This window comes from Ictidomys tridecemlineatus, chromosome 5 (assembly GCF_052094955.1).
Source record: "Ictidomys tridecemlineatus isolate mIctTri1 chromosome 5, mIctTri1.hap1, whole genome shotgun sequence".
Lineage (NCBI taxonomy): Eukaryota > Metazoa > Chordata > Mammalia > Rodentia > Sciuridae > Ictidomys > Ictidomys tridecemlineatus.
The window spans coordinates 8,533,602-8,546,024 of record NC_135481.1 but is presented as its reverse complement, the minus strand read 5'-3'; the positions used below and the strand labels follow the sequence as shown (position 1 = coordinate 8,546,024).

Below are 12,423 nucleotides of genomic sequence, written 5' to 3'. Positions count from 1 at the left end.
GTTGAAATTGAATAAGCTTCTGTTGCTGCTATTTTCCTCTTCCGTTATTATTTTAAGTTAAGTGTTAGTTTTATGGCTGTATGAAACTTTCTATAGTATGACTGAAAGACAGTTTTTCTTGGAAAGTAAATAGCCTAAACATTATTATATCACCTTTTATAAGTTCAAAATTCTTGTTTTTAAGACTACATATTTATCCTTCTTTTGTTCCCTTATATCTTTTTAAATGATTCTGTTATTCCCTTCATTGATATTTTAAACAACTTGATTTTAATATGATATATATTTTATTGATGACTTTCAAAATAATTATCATCTATTATTGAATATTTAATTTTAAATTATAAAGATAACTTAAATTCTGATTTTATATACCCAGTATATTCCTGTGATTAGAAAACTTTATAATGGAGTTCTATTTATAATTAATATACCAAGTGAAACTAATTAGAAGTAACTGAAGCCCCTAGCAAAATCTGTAGTTAGACATGCCATTTATAATTAACTGACTTTTCTTATTATTGCCTTTTCCTCTCCATTCGAATTAATCCCTTGTGTTCATCCTCAGTGATACCTGTCTTCCTTACCAAGGCACTGATCACTGTGGTATTGTTATGGAGACTATGATTTCATAGGAACTTTATATTTTTAAATTAATTAATTAATTTTCTGTTGGGTATTGAACCCAGGGGTGTTTTACCACTGAACTACATCCCCAGCCCTTTTTATTTTTTATCTTGGGACAGGGTCTCCTTAAGTTGTTTTGGCTTACCTTGATTTTGCAATCCTCCTGTCTTAGGCTCCTGAGTTGCTGAGATTACTGGTGTCTATCGCTGAGCCTGGCCACAGGAAGTTTCTTTTTAAACTGTTTAAAGACAAAACAAACAAAAAAATACTTGGATCATATACTCTGTGTTGAAGAATTTTGTCCACATTACTAGATTAAGTACTTAGTGTATTGGAGGCTGAAGGCAAACAGAAAATAGGTAGAATTGACTATTTTTCTTCTTTAGTACTTAAAGACCTGAATTTTTCTCGTCAATCTGATTGTTGGTATAATTTGACATTGACTTTGGGCCATTGATAAGGGTATGTCTTCAGTTATCTTGACAAAGAGCTCAAAGTCTTCTCTAAATTAAGTATTGTCCTATACTTTGGATACAAAGAAGCTAGAGTAATAATTTACCAGTCAATACAACACAGGTACCAACTAGTAAAGATGGCTATACCAATGGATTTATGTCTTAAAGAATCCTCTATTCTTTACTGTGGGTCTTTGCTTTCCTGTTGCTGGGTTATGGTGTTGGTGGGAGATTGGGCTATCAGCAGCTGCCTTAGGGATGGTGGCATTTGAGGCATTTACAGTTAACCAGACTACATTACAAAAGTATTTCAGTATTTCAGTACAGCTTTTTTTTTTTAACATTTTTTTTAGTTGTAGATGGACACAATATCTTTATTTATTTTTATGTGATGCTGAGGATTGAACCCAGGCCTCATACGTGCACAGCGGGTGTCCTTCCACTGAGCCCCAGCCCCAGCCAGCACCTTCAGTACAGCTTTCAGTATGTGCCGATATATAGACCCTCTGAATGTTAGCTCTGCCAAGAGGTGTTAAGTCACTTACTGAAGAGAGCTTACAGGTCTCTCTAAAAGGCAGTTATAGTGCATTGGTGCAGCCAATATGGAAAGCAGTATGGAGATTCCTTGGAAAACTGGGAATGGAACCACCTTTTGACCCAGCTATCCCACTCCTCTGTCAATACTCAAGGGACTTAAAAATAGCATACTACAGAGACACAGTCACATCAATGTTTATAGCAACACAATTCACAATAGCTAAACTGTGGAACCAACCTAGATGCCCTTCACTTGATGAATAGATAATGAAAATGTGGTATATATACACAATGGAATACTATTTAGCATTAAAAGAGAATAAAATTATGGCAGTTGGAGGTAAATGGATAGAGTTGGAGAATATAATGCTAAGTGAAGTTAGCCAATCCCCTAAAACCGAATGCTGAATGTTTTCTCTGATATAAGGAGGCTGATTCATAATGGGGTTGCCGGGGAGCATGGGAGGATTAGATGAACTCTAGATAGAGCAAAGGGGGGAGGGAGGGAAAGGGAGGGGGCATTGGGATAAGAAAGATGGTAGAATGAGATACACATCATCATGCATGAAGGAAGACACGAATGGTGTGATTACACTTTGTGTACAGAGATATGAAAAATTGTGCTCTATATGTGTAATATGAATTGTAATGCATTCTGCTGTCATACATAACCAAGTAAAATAAAAACAAATAAAAGCCAAGACTTCTAGGGGGAAAAAAGGACTTAATGTAAGTATGTATGTAAAAAAGCACATAGGTCAAGAATTGCTTGAGTCTTTTTTTGTTCACTAGGTAAGACTTACATAATGAGTGCAAATTTGCCAGGCAGATTTGAGGAGCTGCTAAATAAACAGAGGAGAAAACAGCATTTGCAAAGACATAGGAACATGAGAGTGCATAGTAGATTCAGAGATTAATAAGTAGGAGCAGTACAAGATGAAGATGTCTTTTTTTGACACTTGGTTTTTAGGTTGAATATATATATATTAAGATCATATTTATCCTCTTAAAATTGTTCCATTTTGGATAGGAAATTGCTGGACTGTCTGATACTTAGTTTCTTCACCTCTATCTAAATTATTTTAGACATGAGAAAAAAAGGAGAGAGGATAGGAATTTGTTATAGTTTAGGGCTATACTAAACATTGATAGAGCAAGAATGCAATTAAAATCTCTTTTCTGATTCACTGAGAGTCTTCTAATGAGCAAACACAGATTCAAACAGATTGAAGATGGTAGTTTTTTTAATGACATAAAACTATTGCCATGGGGTGTTTTGGCTGACATCATGAAACTAATTTTGCTTAATGGCTATGGAGACCTACAAATTCAAATGTGCAGAAAATGCAGTAAATTACTGGCCTGTCAGTTTCTGGTTGCCTGTCATGTTTTATCTGAATAGCAGCTTTTGTTTCCAGACTGTCAGGAGCAAGTATGTGGACCCCTTCAAGGTTGTATTTGTACATGGTTGAATAATTCAATTCAGAGCCATCTAAATATAGCAAACCGACAACAGTGAAACAATGTATCTTCTTATACTGTTTGTACTTATAGAATCAGGGAACACATCTATGCATATCTCTTTTCATTTTGGAGAGTTCTTGAAACATGTCAAGTATTTATAGTGGTATAAATTCTGATTTTATTGCCAGAATTGATGACTCACACCTTTGAAATACATGAGAGTCATATGGAGAGCAGAGAAAACATTTCCTTTATGACTTTTCAATTCAATGAATGATTTGAAGGCACCCACTTTGTGCTAGGAATTGTTGGAATAGAAAGGTGAACAAGTAGCATTTTTCTTGGTATCAAACTGTGTGGGTTTTTTTCCCCTTTAAGTTATATTTAGTAAACTTGACTAGGTCTGTGTGTGTTTTGGTGGGAGGGTGTTAAAAGCTACAGTAAAGTTTTGAGGTACTTGTTAACAGGTTGTTTCAAATGGTTTTGAAATAGTAATGGTTCACTTTTTTGATGACCTCATTTTATAATTTTCAATTAATGTTACTTCTTCTTATTGCTCTGGAAAATTAAAAAGATATATTTTAGATAAAATGTGAATCATTCCAATATTATTAACTCTTCAGTTTTTTATTTTTATTTTTTAATATTCATTTTTTAGCAATACCTTTATTTTGTTTATTTTTATGTGGTGCTGAGGATCGAACTCAGGGCCTCACACATGTTAGGCGAGCACTCTACCCTGAGCCACAACCCCAGCCCTCATCAGTTTTTTAGATAGCATCTGTTAGACCTTAGATTTGAAGGAACAAAATATCAACCATTGTTCTCTGTGGAATAAAAGAACTCAGCAAAAAGGAAACCAAAATAATCAGCATGTGAAAACTTTTAGACCGTTTGGTGTGCTTAATGTTATCAAAATAACAAAATTCAACCCGAAGTGCACAAAATTTATATTTGTTTTTTGCGGGTATATTGTTTCTATATTCAAGGCTATCAGAATATTTAAGCAGGAATAGACCATTTGCTTTGAATATTGATTATCTAATTAGCATATTAAATCTTTGGGTTTTATATTATGAGTGGTCAAGGGAGCTTAGGAATTAAGGTATTCTGGGGCTGGGGATGTAACTCAGTGGTAGAATGCAGAGAAGCCCTAGGTTCAATCCCCAGCATCCCCGCCCGCCCTCCCCCCCCCCCCCCCCCGCCAAAAAAAAAAGAAAGAAAAAAGAAAAAAATAAATTAAAGGCATTTTTTATGTCATTATATCACATGACTAGAACCAATCTAGGGAAACAAAAAGGCACTGAGAATCCATATCATAACAAATTCTAGTACCCTTGATCATTTCATTTTAACTGCCTGAATGCCTCGTTTTCTTCTCTTTAACTTCTTTTTTGGGAGGTGGTGGGAGGGGGAAGGCCAGGGATTGAACTCAGGGGCACTCAACCACTGAGCCACATCCCAGCCCTATTTTATATTTTATTTAGAGATAGAGTCTCACTGAGTTGCTTAGAGCCTCGCCATTGCTGAGGCTGAGGCTGGCTTTAAACTCGAAATCCTCCTGCCTCAGCCTCCTGAGCCCACTCTGTCCTTTAACTTCTTACTCAAAGACTTCCCAAAGCCATTCCTAAACATTTTCTCCAGAGTAGACTCCTGGAATTTTTATAATTTTGTTTGTTACAACTTCGAGGATTTTTTAAAACTTTTTTTTTTTGTGTGTGTGTACTTAAAATTATATTTTCTATTGTATTATAATTTTCTCTCCCTGCCCCCTTCTTTTCTCTTTTTCTCCCTTGGTACTAGGAATTGAACCCAGGGGTTTTACTACTGAGAGACATCCTTTAGTTCTTTTATTTTTTTTTAAGTATTTATTTTTTAGTTGTATTTGGACATAGTACCTTTATTTTATTTATTTTTACGTGATGCTGAGGATTGAACCCAGGGCCTTGCACCTGCTAGGCAAGCCCTCTACTGCTGAGCCATAACCCCAGCTCCAGTCCTTTTATTTTGAGACAGGGTTTTGTTAAATTGCTGAGGGTCTTGTTCAGTTGCTGAGGTGGGCTTTGAACTTGCGATCCTCCTGCCTCAGGTCCCCTGAGTTGCAGAGATTATAGGCATGCCCCTGGATTATAAATTTCTTGAAGTTATTGTGGATGTTGAGTTGAACCATGAAGGATGGTAAGAATTTGGATAGGTGGAGAAGGGAATTCTTGTCCTAAGGAGGGAAACTGTATAAACCACAGTTCTTATGATAAAAAGAACAAGATTCTAAATAGATCCTTGAAGAATATGAGTGAAATAGTGACAAAGTTGTGAAAGTAGAAAATGACTTTTTTGTTTGTTTGTTTTGATACTGGGGATTGAGGCCAGGGGTGCTTTACCACTGAGCTACATCTCTAACCCTTTTTAAATTTTTTTATTGAGACAGCGTCTTGCTAAGTTGCTTAGGGCCTTACTAAATTGCTGCAACTTCCTTTAACTGATCTGATTCACTGGGATTATAGGCCTGCATTACTGTGCCTGGCCAGCTCACTTTAATTGGGTGTAGGAAGGGCTTAATGGAGGATTGAAGGAGAGAATGCTTGTCCTACTATACTTCCCTTTTATTGTTATATTACTCCACTAAGGGAGAACAGAGCCAATATCATGATGGGATGTAAAGTGCCAGTTATAATATACTATGATGCCATGGTACGCTTTTAAATCTGCAGAATTGAGCCATCACTAAAACCCGTTTCATCTATTTATGAATTATTTAATTAGAGGTCTGCAAACTTTTTGTAAAGGACCAGATAGATAGCAAGTATTTGAAATTTTGGGGCCACAGAATTCCTCTGTTGCATATTCTTATTTGTTTATAGTCTTTTATAAATGTAAAAAGCATTCTTAGCTCTAGAGCCAGACAAAACTATCCATGGACTGGATTTGGTCTCCAGAATGTAGTTCAACTTCTTATTTAGTTGACTGGGGTGCTTATTTCTGAACTTAAAATTTCTAGAATTTGGACACCAAGACTGGCTTGGTGATGGTATTTTTCCATCTGTCTGTATTTTCATTGTCTGCTCACAGGTTAGTTACCGAGAATTCTTCATTCTCTTTCCTGCAATCTTGATAGTTTTGCGTTTCAGGTTGTCTTTCATTTCTAAATGCTTTGGAAACTTTCTGATGTCTGAGACTATTTTACTTCTCTTTACTAGCTGTGTACTCATTAACACATGAGGATTTTAATGGTTTTTACAAATAACATACTTTATTTGTATTCTGTTATAAATTATGAACAATTTATTAGTTTTTTAATATAGTAAAGTTCAAATATCAGACTTGAGAAAACAGCATATTATATAAACAGAGTTATTTAATCTCAGTACTCATTGGTTTAATTGCGTTTCTGAGTTAGATTCTCCTATATGTTGTCTTGTTTTTGCTTTACATATATTCTCTGTAATCAAGTAGGTATGCCAGATTTTTCTATCAGGAGAAGTTACTCCTGTATACAGGAGTCCCCGATACACACTAACTTCAAAACTAACCCCAAATATGCACAATTGTAAATGCACATTCACACTTTTACACACATACACTTTTACATACAGGAAAACATATACACTCTTATATATACACACAATACATATACAAATAAATACCACAAACATAGATATGTACATGTTCCCAATCTTGAATTGCCATGCTCAATTGCTGAAACTAGTCTTCCCATATTGTGTCCTTCCTCATTGATTATATGTATCTATATATTATATGTATCTATATTTCTATTTGATTAATCTAATACTTGTTGCTTCTCTCTTTGTTTAATGCTCTTATTGTCCTACTTATTGCATTCTGCATTTCATTTATTTTTCTATAATTTCTTGGAGTTTTACAGTTGTAAAAACTTTAATCCTTTAAGTAAGCAAATACTCCAAACTCACAAAATTTTTAAGTGAATGATCAATGCATATCATTATTATAAACACATTCTCACATTTGTAGTACATTGAAAATATGCGATATGTATTCACTATTAACACTGTGAAAATTTTAAGCTTATTTTCAGGAAGATTAGGTAAACAAACAATGCAAACAGGTCTTATAAATAGTCACAACTTACCTGTCAGTTGTTGGTATAAAGAGTATAAATAAATAGATGTGGTTTGCAGGTGATTGGCAGTGTTATACATTCATTGGTTACAGACACAAGCTGAACCTTGGGGAAAACACATCCGAGTGCAGAGGCATCCTTCTCTCTCTACTACTTAGCTACATCCCCCCCCGCCCAAACCTTTTTATTTATTTTCAGACAGGGTCTTGTTAAATTGCCTAGGCTGGCCTTTAATTTGGGATCCTTCTGCCTTGGCCTTCTGAGTAGCTGGGATTAATGGTATGTACCATCAAGTCCCTGTAAAACTGGAATTTTTTAAGGTTCTTGTTGCATATTGCAAAATTGCTTTCTAGAAAATTTTTAACAGTTTGTGCTATCATGAGTAGTGTACAAAGATGCCTCTTTTATTGCATTGTTATAATAGTATACATTATAGTATCATATTACATTATCATTTGTAGCTGCTGGTATAGACTAGATTATGTTGTAGTAACAAACAATCTTGAGAAGCTCTGTGGCTTAATACAATAAAGCTTCTTTCTTGTTTATGCTGTATGTCTAACGTGTATCATCAGGAGTCTCACTTCTTCAGAGCCGTTTGTTTAACCAGCCTCATTGGAAATTCCAATTCATCACTTGCATACATAATCCGTGTAGCAGTGGGTAGGTCTTCCAGCTGTGTTTTGGTTCTTGAAGTTTATATCTAGAAATCTCTCATATCACCACACATTTCAGTAATTAAAGCAAGTATTTAGCTATACCTAACTTGAAAGAAGGCAGTGAAGTACAATCTTGTCATGAGTCTGGTGAAGAGAAAAATTGAAATGTATTAATGACATCTTATTTTTAAAATAACTTCATTTACATTGATGAAATTACAGATCATTTTAATTTGATTTTCTTTTTGCTAACATAGAGAAACATTTTTCATATTTATTAGACGTTTGTTTTATTTAACTTTCCCTTTTAGGCTTTATAAACATGTGCTATTGGTTTACTTTTACATTTCTAGATTTTTAAATTTTATATTTTTTTTGTGGGAATGGGCATTCAGAGTGGTAATATTATAGGGAGTGCAAACTTTTAGAAAATATTTTGTTGAAGGATTGAACTGGTAAAAGAAGTTAATTTTTTTTTCTCCTTTAATACACTGTATTGCCGGGTTTCTGTTCTTGGGATTAAAAGGCTCAGGGGTCATTCCAGTTAAACTGGGCTAACTGGGCTGCACGAAATAACCACACAAGAGACACAAATACCTTTTTCTTTGGGATCACTGTGATGGCTTCTCTGACCTTAAGGGTCCATAGAAAGAGAGAGAGCGCGAGAGCATGTGCTGACCCCTTTTATTTAGGAGAAGCTATTTAAATGAGGCAAGGGGTCAGGTTTCCGGGGGCTGAGTCTATCTTCATGATGTCAGTGGACATCAGCAGGTTGACTGACACCTGGATAGGCCACACCCAAGGGCACAGTAAGAGAAGGCACTTCCATGGAAGATTCTATCCTAAACAGGGTAAGGGGTTATATTACGAAGAAACAAGTGAGCATAGCTTTACCCATGGGGCTGTAGCAAGACACACTCATACACCAACCCTCGCACCCAAGAAGGGTGCCACATTTCTGTGACTGAGAACCTCAGCACATAGCCGGGAGTGTAACTCAGTCACGTGTAAGGTTGGCCTCGCACACAGTATGTTTTGATAGATTTCAAGAATCATCATTAATATTAAATAATCAAAGTCTAGCAGAAGTTGTTAATTCTCAATATTCTAAAGATTTCTAAAGAAAACTTGAACACAAAAATTTGTGAGTAAACAATCAAGTTAGTATTCTCCTATTGAAAGAATTAAATTATCCACTCAGATTTAGTTGTTTTGACCATGTCTGATTTTTTCCCCCCCTCTTCAATTCAGGTATCTGCCTAAACTGGAGCTGATGCTGTAGACATTTCTTTGTGGTTTCTCTAAAATCCTAAGGTGAGATATTTTATGAATACATTTGCCTTTTAAAATATATTTTATAATAAGAAAGATGTGTTTCTGAAAAATTTAAGACAACACCAAATGTCTTTTCCTTATTTATAATAATACTACATATATAGCATGCTTTTACTTTTTGTTTGTATGACATTTGACTGAAATAAACAAAACTGGTTCTAGCAATAAAATACTTTTTAGTGTATTTTCCCTTTATTTTTATACTAAAAAAATGGAGTTACACTGATGTTCTCTTACATACTTGAGAAAGATATTGGCATTATGATCTGATAGTCTTGAAGACAAATCCTTGATTAGTTAATCATAGATTAAAACTGGGAACTGCTTTAATAGGCCGGTTGGTAGGAGTTTTCTCTACCTTCTTGGACTTGATTATTTCTATAATCCCCTCTGTGGGGCCTATGTAATAAAGATATATCCATTAGTATGTTAATAGTTAATTTCTATAGAAAGTTTCCCTTCCACAGAAAGCTTCTATAAATAGTATTCTGCTATAAAGGTAAGGTTATTAGCCCTGTCCCTTTTCCTACCTGTCTTGAGTTAACTCGAGTCCTCTTCAGTTTTTTTTATTTTTGAAATTCTTCATTTTAAATTCTTCATGGGCCATTTTAAGTTTCTCTTTTGGTCTTTCCACCTGAGTCCAGTTGTTCTCTAAACTATTCTTGTCATTGTCAGCAGGGTATTTTTTTCCTAAAAGATAAATGTCAGCATAGCAGTTTAGTATTCAGAATCATTCAGTATCTCTACCTGGCCTAAAAGTAATTTACAAACTCTTTTATGGAACATTATAATTTTTTTTTTACAATTTTCCATCCCACTACTGCCCTAGGGATGATTGTTCAATTCCTGTGACACCTTTACTGAAAAATAATTTACATACCATAAAATCACCCATTTAAAGAGTACCATTCAGTGGTTTTTATTGTACTTCAGAGATGCACAACCAATACTACAATCTAATTTTGGAATATTTTCATCATTCTTAAAAATATTATTAGTAGTCTTTACTCACCATCCCCTACCCCCAGCCTCTGTCAGCTACTAATCTACTTACTGTCTCTATAGGTCTACCTCTTCTGGACGGTTCATGTAAGTGAAATTGTACAATTTATGGGTCTTTGTGATTTATATCTTTCATATAGCAAAACGTTTTCAAGATTCACCCATGTTGTAGCATTTATCAGGACTCCATTACTTTTTCTTACTGAATAATATTCCATTTTCTATGACTGGAGTTGAACTGGTAAAGAGCTGAGCTTCTAGGTGTCTGTCTGGGTAGTCAATTTTAAGAAAAGGGCCAAAATGAAAGTAACAGTTAAGTCTTTAATCATTTACTGCATTAGGATAAGAAAGAGATTAGCTCTGAGAGAGTATAGGCTCCCTGAGGTTGAGGTGGTCTCACTGCTGAGGAAGCCTTCAACAAAAGGTTTTTGCAGTTTATGGATCCAGGGGAAAGGTGAAATGGTTATGAGTGGACAAGTCCAAAGTCAGCCTAGGGAAAAGTATCTTCTATATTTCCTAGCCTCTTCAAAGGGCCTGAGGAAAGGCCTCAGCCAAAGGCCATGAAGAGCTTTCTGGATGAAGTCACCTGGGCCAGGAATGCTGAAATGCTAAAATTAAAAGCATGGCGAGCTGGGGCCTGAGTCTTTATATGTTGCTACACACTGGCTATGTCAAGTCTGGTGGGGAGAACCCTGCTATCCCTGTGAAGCCTTTAAATTGTAATTGTTTATGGTTGGGCTGAAAAAACCATGCATAAGTATTTTTATGGCCAGGAGCCGGACTTAATACATACAGGCCATATTTCATTCATTAGTTAGTGGACATTGATTTGCTTTAATTTTTTGGCAATTTATGAAAGTATGCTATGAATGTATATTTGTATGTAGTTTTTTTGTGTGGACATATTGTGCTTAATTTTTTCCTGAGGTGATAACCCTGTTTTCAGGTGTTTCCTATTTTCAACAGTGCCACAAGAAACATTCCTCTATATGACTCTTGCAGTACATGTGAAAGAGATTCCATTGGGTATATGTACCTATGAATGTAATTCCTGGGTCATAGGGTAGTAATGTTAATCTTAAAGAGAGAAAACAAACTTATTTCCAGGAGTTGTACCATTTTACCCTCATAGCTTCAGTGTATAAGAAATCCTGTCATTTTACAATCCCTCCAATATGTGATATTTTTCAGACTTTTTAATTTTGCTAATTGAATGATACAAAGTAGTGATCTTTAAAGATATATAGTGATCTTTTGAGACAACCTTAAAAAATGATGTATAATTTCCAATTTACAATAAAATGCAAATCTTAAATATATGGTTCAGTGACTTTTGACAAATGCTTATACTCATTTATTTCCACTCTCCTATAAAGCTTTAGAACATTTTATTACCTCTTAAGTTCCCTTGGACTCCTTAACATTTTTTCTTCTTACCAAAGGAAACTACTGTTCTTCTTTTGTTACTTTTTCAATTGGGTTGTTTACTTACTTAGAAGCATGCTTTATAGATTCTGTGTGAGTCTTGTGCCAGTACAATATTGAGTAGAAGTGGTAAGGGCAGACATCTTGGCTTGTTCCTGATTTTAGGGGATAAGTTCTCAGTTTTTCACTATGAAGCCTGGTGATATCTTCAGATTAAAGATTCTTTTATTGCTGAAAGGTGTCTTTTTTCCCCTCACATATAAAGATAATGTTGAATTCTAAGTATGGTGTTAAGGATAATTTTTAGAAGACGGTATGATCATGATTCTCCTATGGATAGGAAATGAACATTTGTCAACTATTTTATTTAACTCATTAATTACTGAGGAAACATTTCAAAGGAAGTTCTAAAGAGCTACTCATTTACATGCAATAAATGAATGGTGAAATAAAATTTTCAAATAAGTACAAAATGAACTTCTCTACTGGACAATTACCGATTTTGTCCCATTGGACACAAGTAATTTGCTTTCCGTAGGTAAGAAGAATTTGCATTATAACTAGTGTTCTTTAACTTATAGAATTGAAAGTTTGAAAGATGGAAATAGTGGATGCTTGAGCTAGGAAGGACATTCACTAGTCTTTTTTTCTTTTTAAGTTCACTTCAAAGGTTTTTACTATTTTTTTCCTGTAAAGTGTGGTCTTGCTTTAAACTTCCCTGATCCCTAGTAGTATTGAACCTTTTTCATGTATTTATTTTTTAAATTTTATATATGTATTTTTTAGTTATAGGTAGACACAGTATCTGTATTTTATATTT

At 34.8% G+C, this 12,423-nt stretch overlaps 1 protein-coding gene across 11 annotated transcripts in view; it reads left to right on the top strand.

Moving 5' to 3' along the window:
- Peak1 (pseudopodium enriched atypical kinase 1) overlaps positions 1–12,423 on the top strand; it is a 276,412-nt gene that overhangs the window by 31,591 nt on the left and 232,398 nt on the right. For 7 of the 11 annotated variants that reach the window (XM_078049227.1, XM_078049236.1, XM_078049228.1 and 4 more), the window contains exon 2: positions 9,093–9,155. The exons of 1 other annotated variant lie outside the window; for it this stretch is intronic. The gene's annotated coding sequence lies outside the window, so the exon portion shown is untranslated. Of the gene's footprint in view, positions 1–9,092; positions 9,156–10,241; positions 10,266–12,423 lie in introns of all 11 variants that reach the window. 3 more of the 11 variants (XM_078049233.1, XM_078049232.1, XM_078049229.1) reach the window with 1 other exon arrangement.